Consider the following 7,325-nt stretch of genomic DNA (forward strand, 5'->3'; position numbering starts at 1 on the left):
TTCTACATGTTCAACTTCTCGGTAGCCACTCTACTGAACCGAATCCTTCATGTATGGAAATGAGCAACATGGAATGGCAGATATGCAACCTGTTCTGATTTACAGAATGTTAACTGCATTTGGTCCAACCTAATACAAGGTTTCCTACAGCCCAATGAACAAAGTGAAGTGAAAGTCACTCAGTCATGTCCAATTCTTTGCGACCCCATGGACTATACAGTCCATGGAATTCTCCAGGCCAGAATACTAGACTGGGCAGCCTTTCCCTTCTCCAGGGGATCTTCCCAACCCAGGTATCGAACCCAGGTGTCCCACATTGCAGGCGAATTCTTTATCAGCTGAGCCACAAGGGAAGCCCTTGAACAAAAAGGCAGGAAAAAAATTGGCAATAAACATAAACTGCCGGCTTGTTTTTTAAGTAAAAGGAACGCAAAAGGCATACAAACACCTGAGAAGATGGCTCAGTTTCACTCATAACAGTTGATGGGAAGAAAGTAAGTGCAAACTAAAATCCAGAGCAGGGCTTCTGTGGTGGTCCAGTGGTTGGGAGTCCACCTGCCAATGCTGGGGACATGGGTTCCATTCCGGCTCCGGGAAGATTCCACGTGCTGTGGGACAGCCAAGCCCCTGCACCACAGCTACTGAGCCCGAGAGCCCTAGAGCCTGCGCTCCGAAACTAGAGAAGCCACTGCAATGAGAAGTCCATGCACTACAACAGAGTAGCCCCCAGCTGCCACAACTAAAGAAAGCCCACACAAAGCAGCAAGGACCAGTGCAGCCAAACATAAATATGTAAATAAATCTTTAAAAAAATAAAGTAAAATTAGGAGCACATTTTCTGTGCACCTATTAGAAAAAATTCCAAAGGCTGACAGAGTCCAGACAGGGATGCGGAGAAACAGGTACCCTCCTACATAGGGGGGAGGGGTGCGAACAAGTAAGTTAACAGGACAAAGGACAGCAGAGGGTAGAAAACCAAATCTCTAAGATAAGGTCAGGACAGTGACTCCCTCAGGCACCTCCCCTCCAAGCCTGGCCCAGCAGGAACTGTGTCCTGGGCTAGGGTTCCTCACAAGCCTTTGATCTTGAAAGGGGGAGCCAGACCCTCCTGGTTGATCATATTTCGACCATCACTGTCTGGCCCCTGGCAGCCCCGTTTTCTGTCTCAGCCTCTGGTACGTGAAGTACACCCTGGGGCAGTTACTGTTGGGGCAAACAGTGTTTATCAGGGAAACCCAAAGCAACCAAAAAGCAACCAAAGCGCCTCTTTTCCTTACCTCCAGGCTACCCAGGAGAGCAGGCATCTCAGGGAAGTGCTTCATCCTCAGCCTCTGATCAGAGTGGAGAAAGGCCAAGGGTGGGGGTAGCCACACTGACTCAGGGGCCAAGCTCAGGTGAGCACAGGACCTATACCCTCCTAGGAATCAGGGAATCAGGGGAGCAGTCCCTCTAGGCATGTGTTCCCAGGAGCATCTGGTGGCTTCACTGTCTGCCCTCTGCCTACAGAGGCTGGGAAGCTGGTGCTCAAAGAGAGCATAAAACAGACAAACTCTCAGAGCATCCTCACAGTGTTGGAGCCTCTGGCTTCAGTTTGCTCCTGAGACCCAGTGGCAATCCCGCCTTGAGGTCACCTGCTCCATGGGATGCTGGTAAATGGCTGATGGAGGCCACCAGAAGAGCCTTCCGTCACCCCACCTTTAATCCATCAAAATGATGGACAATTATAACTGCTAGATGTGGAGAAACTGAAATCCTCCCGTATTGCTGGTTCAACATAAACTAGCAAAGCTGCTTTGGAAAACACCCTGGCAGGTCCTCAGAAAGTTAAACATACAGTTATCCAGGAACTTCCCTGTGGTCCAGGGGTTAAGAATCTGCCTTCCAATGGAGGGGACATGGGTTCCATCCCTTGTCGGAGAACTGAGATCCCACGTGCCTCAGAGCTCCTAAACCCACGTGCCACAACTACAGAGCCTGTGCACTCTACAGCCCAAGCTCTGCCATCAGAAAAGCCCCCGCATGTGCAACAAAGAGCCTCGAGTGTGGCAACTAAGACCCGATGCACTCAAATAAAATTTTAACTTTTTTAAAAAAAGTTACCACAGGACCCAGAAATTTCACTCCTAAGTGTATACAAATGAGAAATGAAAACATAGTTCCACACAAAGACTTGCACGTGAAGATTCATAGCAGCATATTGATAATAGCCAAAAAGTGGGGAAAAACTCAAATGTTCGTCAACCAAAGAATAAATGAGGTAGGTTCACACAGTGGAATACTATTCAGCAACAGAAAGGAATGAAGTTCTGATACTTGCTACATCATGGATAACCCTTGAAATTATTATCCTAAGTAAAAGAAGTCAGCCCCATGAGACCACCATTTGTATTATTCCACTTATTCCAGAATAGACAACTTTATAGATAGAAGGCAGATTAGTGGTTACCAAGGGCTTGGGGAGTAGAGGAACAGGGGGCAGGGAGGAAGGGAATGAACACTGACTGCTTCCAGGTGCAGAGTTTCTTGTAGTGACTTTTTCATTTATTTACTTGACTAAACTAAAAAACAATGACACTTAAATGGTTATATGAATGTACAGGGCATGTGAACTGCATCCTAATAAAACTTAAAAAGAGAGCAAGATCAGACTGAAGTACAACTCTGTCAAATAGGGCAAGTCACACAGCCTCTATTGGTTTTCATGGACCACCACCAATACAAGAGGGTAGCATGAGCATGAACAGGCCAGATCAGAGCCTCTCAAGCTTTTTTTTAGAAAAACATTTATTTATTTATGGCTGTGCTGGGTCATCGTTGCTGTGTACCAGCTTTCTCTAGTTGCAGCAAGCTGGGGCTACTCTTCATTGAGGTGAGCAGGTGACTGATTGTGGTAGCTTCTCTTATTGCAGTGCACAGGCTCTAGGTACATGGGCTTCAGTTGTTGTGGTGCACAGGCTTAGCGGCCCCTCTACATGTGGGATCTTAGTTCCCTGACCAGGGATTGAACCCATGTCCCCTACATTGACAGGCGGATTCTTAACCACTGGGCCACGAGGGAAGGCCTTCAAGCTGTAGTACATTCATAAATTACCTGGTCACTTGCAGGGAAATGTAGGTTCTGATTCAGATACCCTGTAGCAGACCCCAGATTCTGCATTTCTAACCAGGTGAAATGCAGGGGCCACTGGTCCACGGACATTCTCAGTAGCAGGGCAGGAGGGATGGCACCTCAGGTCCTCTCCAGCCCTAATACTTCAGGAATCTCCTCTGGTCCACCTCTGTGAATTCCCAGAGCAGGTATGGTTTCTCCTTCCCACTGAGGACATATATCATTCCTTAACCACCCAAATGGGAGCTTCCAGGACCTGGTGCCTGGATGGAGACCATGTATTCTCCCCATGAGAAGAATGTCAAGAAATTCCCAAGTGTGCCTGAGCACAGAACACCTGGCTGGGCGCAGGAGAGTTCTCAACCTGCAGGGCAGAGCCTTGAGTGGGCAGGGACTCAACTTGTCTTCAGAAGGTACAGGTTTCTTGGACTTCTCTGATGATCCAGTGGCTAACGCTCCAAGCTTCCACTCCAGGGGTTGTGGGTTTGATCCCCAGTGGGGGAACTAAGATCCTACATGCCAAGTGGCGCAGCCAACAAATTTTAAAAATAATAATAGTAAAAGAAAGCCTAGGTCTTTCTTTCTGGAAGAAACGGAAAACAGCACTATTCTCAAGGCAGGGGCTCTTGAACCCTAGGATACATAAATATCAATAACAGGACACTTTACACAGATTCCTGCCCTTCCCAGCTCTAACCTGGCAGGAAACACACTCCAGGTGACTCCGATGCTAGTGGTCCAAGGCCCAGACACTGTCCCAGAGCTGCCATGGAGAGAAGACAGAACTGCTCTCCAAGAGACTGCCAGGAACCCACGCCACAAGCTGGCATGTCAGTTCCACCCCCCCCCACCCCTCTTTCCCCATCAATCAAAGGGGTGGGATGAGATGCCTCTCAAGGAATCAACAGGACATTCCTGCATAAAACAGGTGAGGGGTAGAGAAGAAGGGAGCAAGGGAGGCCAGCAGTCTACCTCTGGCCTCCAGCCAAGACTACATCAACCCAAACAATCGGTTTCTTTGCTGGAGGGCTTTGCAAGGAAGAGTATCCCAGGAGGAACCGCAAGAGGGACAGAAGAGTCCAGAGAAGGAGAATGAGATGGGGGACACCAGCTCCTAATTAACACAAAGAAGCATTTCTTCCCCTCCCTGTTCAGCCAGGGGCTCACGACTGGCCCCACCCTTAGTTAACTGCATGGCCTGGAAACACTCAATTTTTCCTTTGGGCTTCTTCCTTCTCTTGGGAAAGGAAATGGTTGGAAGGATCATGGTACCTACTTGAGTACAGCAACTCCTTTAAAGCAAGACACAGGGACTTCCCTCGTGGGCCAGTGGCTAAGACTTCTCGCTCCCAATGTGGGGCCTGGGTTCAATCCCTGGTCAGGCAATTAGACCCCACAAGCAACTAAGAGTTCACATGATATAACTAAAGATCCTTCATGCCACAGCTAAGACCCAGTGCGGCCAAATAAGTAAATAAATTGTTTGTTTGTTTGTTTTTTAAAGACAGAAAACTTTCCTCAATCAGAAAAGAGAATCCATATACATTCTTTTAAGTTGCAGTACATTTATTTCTAGTGTTGTGTGTTTGTTTCTGCTGTACAGCAAAGTGATCCAGTTAAACATATATCTGTATCATACATCTATTCTTTCTCAGATTCTTCCCCATCACAGTTTTTTGTAAGATATTGAGTATAGCTCCTTTGTTATTTATTTATATATTGTAGTTTGTATCTGTTCATCTCAAACTCCTAGTTTATACCTCCCTTCTTCCTCTTCACCTGGCCCCCACCTGTCTGCTTTGGTAATAGTAAGTTTGTTTTCTGTACACATTCTTCTGGGAACTCCCTGGTGGTGCAGAGGTTAGGATTCCATGCTTTCACTGCTGAAGGCCTGGGTTTTATCCCTGGTCAGAGAAGCCATGCAGCACAACTCCCCCTCCAACCCCTGCCAAAAAAAAGATTATATACATTCTTCTAAGTTAGTAATTCTAACCATACTTCAGTGGTCCCTGAAACCTAACTCAGGAACCCATTTGCACAGAGCAAAGTGGGTCCATCTACTCCTGACCTTTTTTCCTGCTCCCCTTCCCTCCAAACAGCCAAATTTAGTGGCCGAGGGAAATAATACTTATTGAGACCCACTTAAACATGACTATCTTTCCACAATGCTAAACAAATTATAATGCTTCTGACCTATGCAGTGACCAAAGTGAAGTCAATTAAACCTGGTACCCCTCCCTGACCCCCTCCACCACTCCTCCTGCCCACTGAAGGTCTGTCCTGGTGGCCAGGCCTGTGTTTGGTTCAGGAGTAGGACTCTCAAGGCTCTAGGCGGACAGTTGTAGCCCCCAAGCCACAGACCAGCAGAGCTGCTCTTATCAGAAGTATTCCAATGAGGTTGTCTGAATTAAGGGCTTGAGGGGCTAGTTCTTCTGACCTTCTCCTGGAAACTTGGGGATGCGCTGCTTTGACTGGTTTTACAGTAAAAAGCCAAGGTACTTTGGAGTGGGGAGAGTAAAATCAAGCTACCCAAAAGCTTTTCTGCCCATGTTGAAGAATGTGTCAAGTCAATGAGCAGATTAGACTCATCACAGAAGCCTTCAAGTCCACTGCAGCGGGGTGAGTCCTCAGACGTTACAAACTCTGCTGCTGAATGCTTGGCAGCACTTAATAAAGATGCACCCAGGTCCACCTTTACATCTTGACTGAGGACAAAAGGCAGGTCCCCAGAAATTCATCCCCTGGAGTGATGATGGCTCATCTGGAACGCCAGACACTGTCACTTGTAGAGGCATCAAAACAGTCCCAAGCGACAGGGGCCCAAAACATGGTAAAGACATCTCTGAAGAACGTAGAGCATGTTCTGAAGGAAAGAAAAGATGGGAGAGTGAAAGGAACACAAAAAGTGCTGGGGAACTTCACACAAAGGGAATGGGAGGGCAATGATAAAAGGAGGCAGCGAAAATCTCTGAAGATGATATGCTCACTTGCTCTCCTGAGAGACTTCATCAATGACGGCAACTTGACATCAGCCAAAAAGAGGGAGTGAGAAGATGCAGACCAATATTGTCACTCAGAGGTCATTCTGAAGAAACTCAGTGATTTTGTTAAATATTTCCTTTAAAAATCTAGAGAGAGAAAAGTGGAGTATTTTTAAAGTGACGTGAAGAAAATCAAATGTGGTAGCATTTTCAGTTCAAATGCAAAGCCTCCAACCAGGGTAGGCATCTCCTCAGTGTGAAAATCCAGAGGCAGACAGTGAGATTCCAAAATTCCAGCTGAAACTCAACACCGCCTGAATTCCACTATAAACATGAAAGGTAACTTTGCAGAAAACTAGTGGATGAGAGAATTTACTGTTTAGAAACAGGAGCTTCTCAGAGTATATGAACACACCAAAACCTGACTCCTACAGGAAGATGATGAAAGACCTGGAGAAATGAAAGATGGATCAACTCCAATGAGAAAAGAGCTCAAGAAAGTTTGTTGGGAGAGTCACAGACATAGAAAACACACCTGTGGTTGCTAATGGAGAGGACATTGGGGGATGGATTGGGAGTTTGGGGTGAACAGATGCAAACTATTATACAGAGAACAGATAAACAAGGTTCTACTGTGTATCACAGGGAACTATATTCAATATCCTATGATAAACTGTATGGAAAAGAATATCAAAAAGAATTTATATAGGCCTAGAGTATGCTTTACAAATGCAAACCAACCAACCTAGAGTCCATACCCCAACCTCCTCCTCTTTTAGGCTTTCAGAACATCATGCTCCAGATGCTCCAGGCCACTGGTCCCCTGCATTAATTGTTCCAGAGACTGATGGGTACCAGACACCTAGGGACAGCCTTTTTGCCACAGAGGCAATCCTAACCCTGCTTACTCTGCCTCGCCCACTCCTTCCCCTAGAAACCATACAAAAGGGTCTTATTCTCCCTGTGTTCCCTCTGCTTCCTGACTGACCCTGGTGCCTCTCCCTATAGCTCTCTACTGCAGAACCATGAGTAAGGAACTGCCTTTTTCATGGTAATGTCTCCTATCTTTTGGCCTCACAATACCTGAAAAATAATAAAACCTCCACTGAAAAGAGACCAGGACATCCCCTGCATCATCACATCCCCAAGGGAGCACGAGGGGTGAGCTACAAGGGCTCGACGGCTCAGGGTAATGTGGAGGCTGGATTCAGATTTACAGCCAACCTCTGAACATG

General features: G+C 46.7%; 1 protein-coding gene across 4 annotated transcripts in view; it reads right to left on the minus strand.

The window, feature by feature from the left end:
- The window catches only part of TFCP2L1 (transcription factor CP2 like 1), a 68,628-nt gene that overhangs the window by 43,838 nt on the left and 17,465 nt on the right, over positions 1-7,325 (minus strand). The gene's annotated exons all lie outside the window — the stretch shown is intronic.

This window comes from Bos javanicus, chromosome 2, assembly GCF_032452875.1.
Source record: "Bos javanicus breed banteng chromosome 2, ARS-OSU_banteng_1.0, whole genome shotgun sequence".
NCBI classification, from domain to species: domain Eukaryota; kingdom Metazoa; phylum Chordata; class Mammalia; order Artiodactyla; family Bovidae; genus Bos; species Bos javanicus.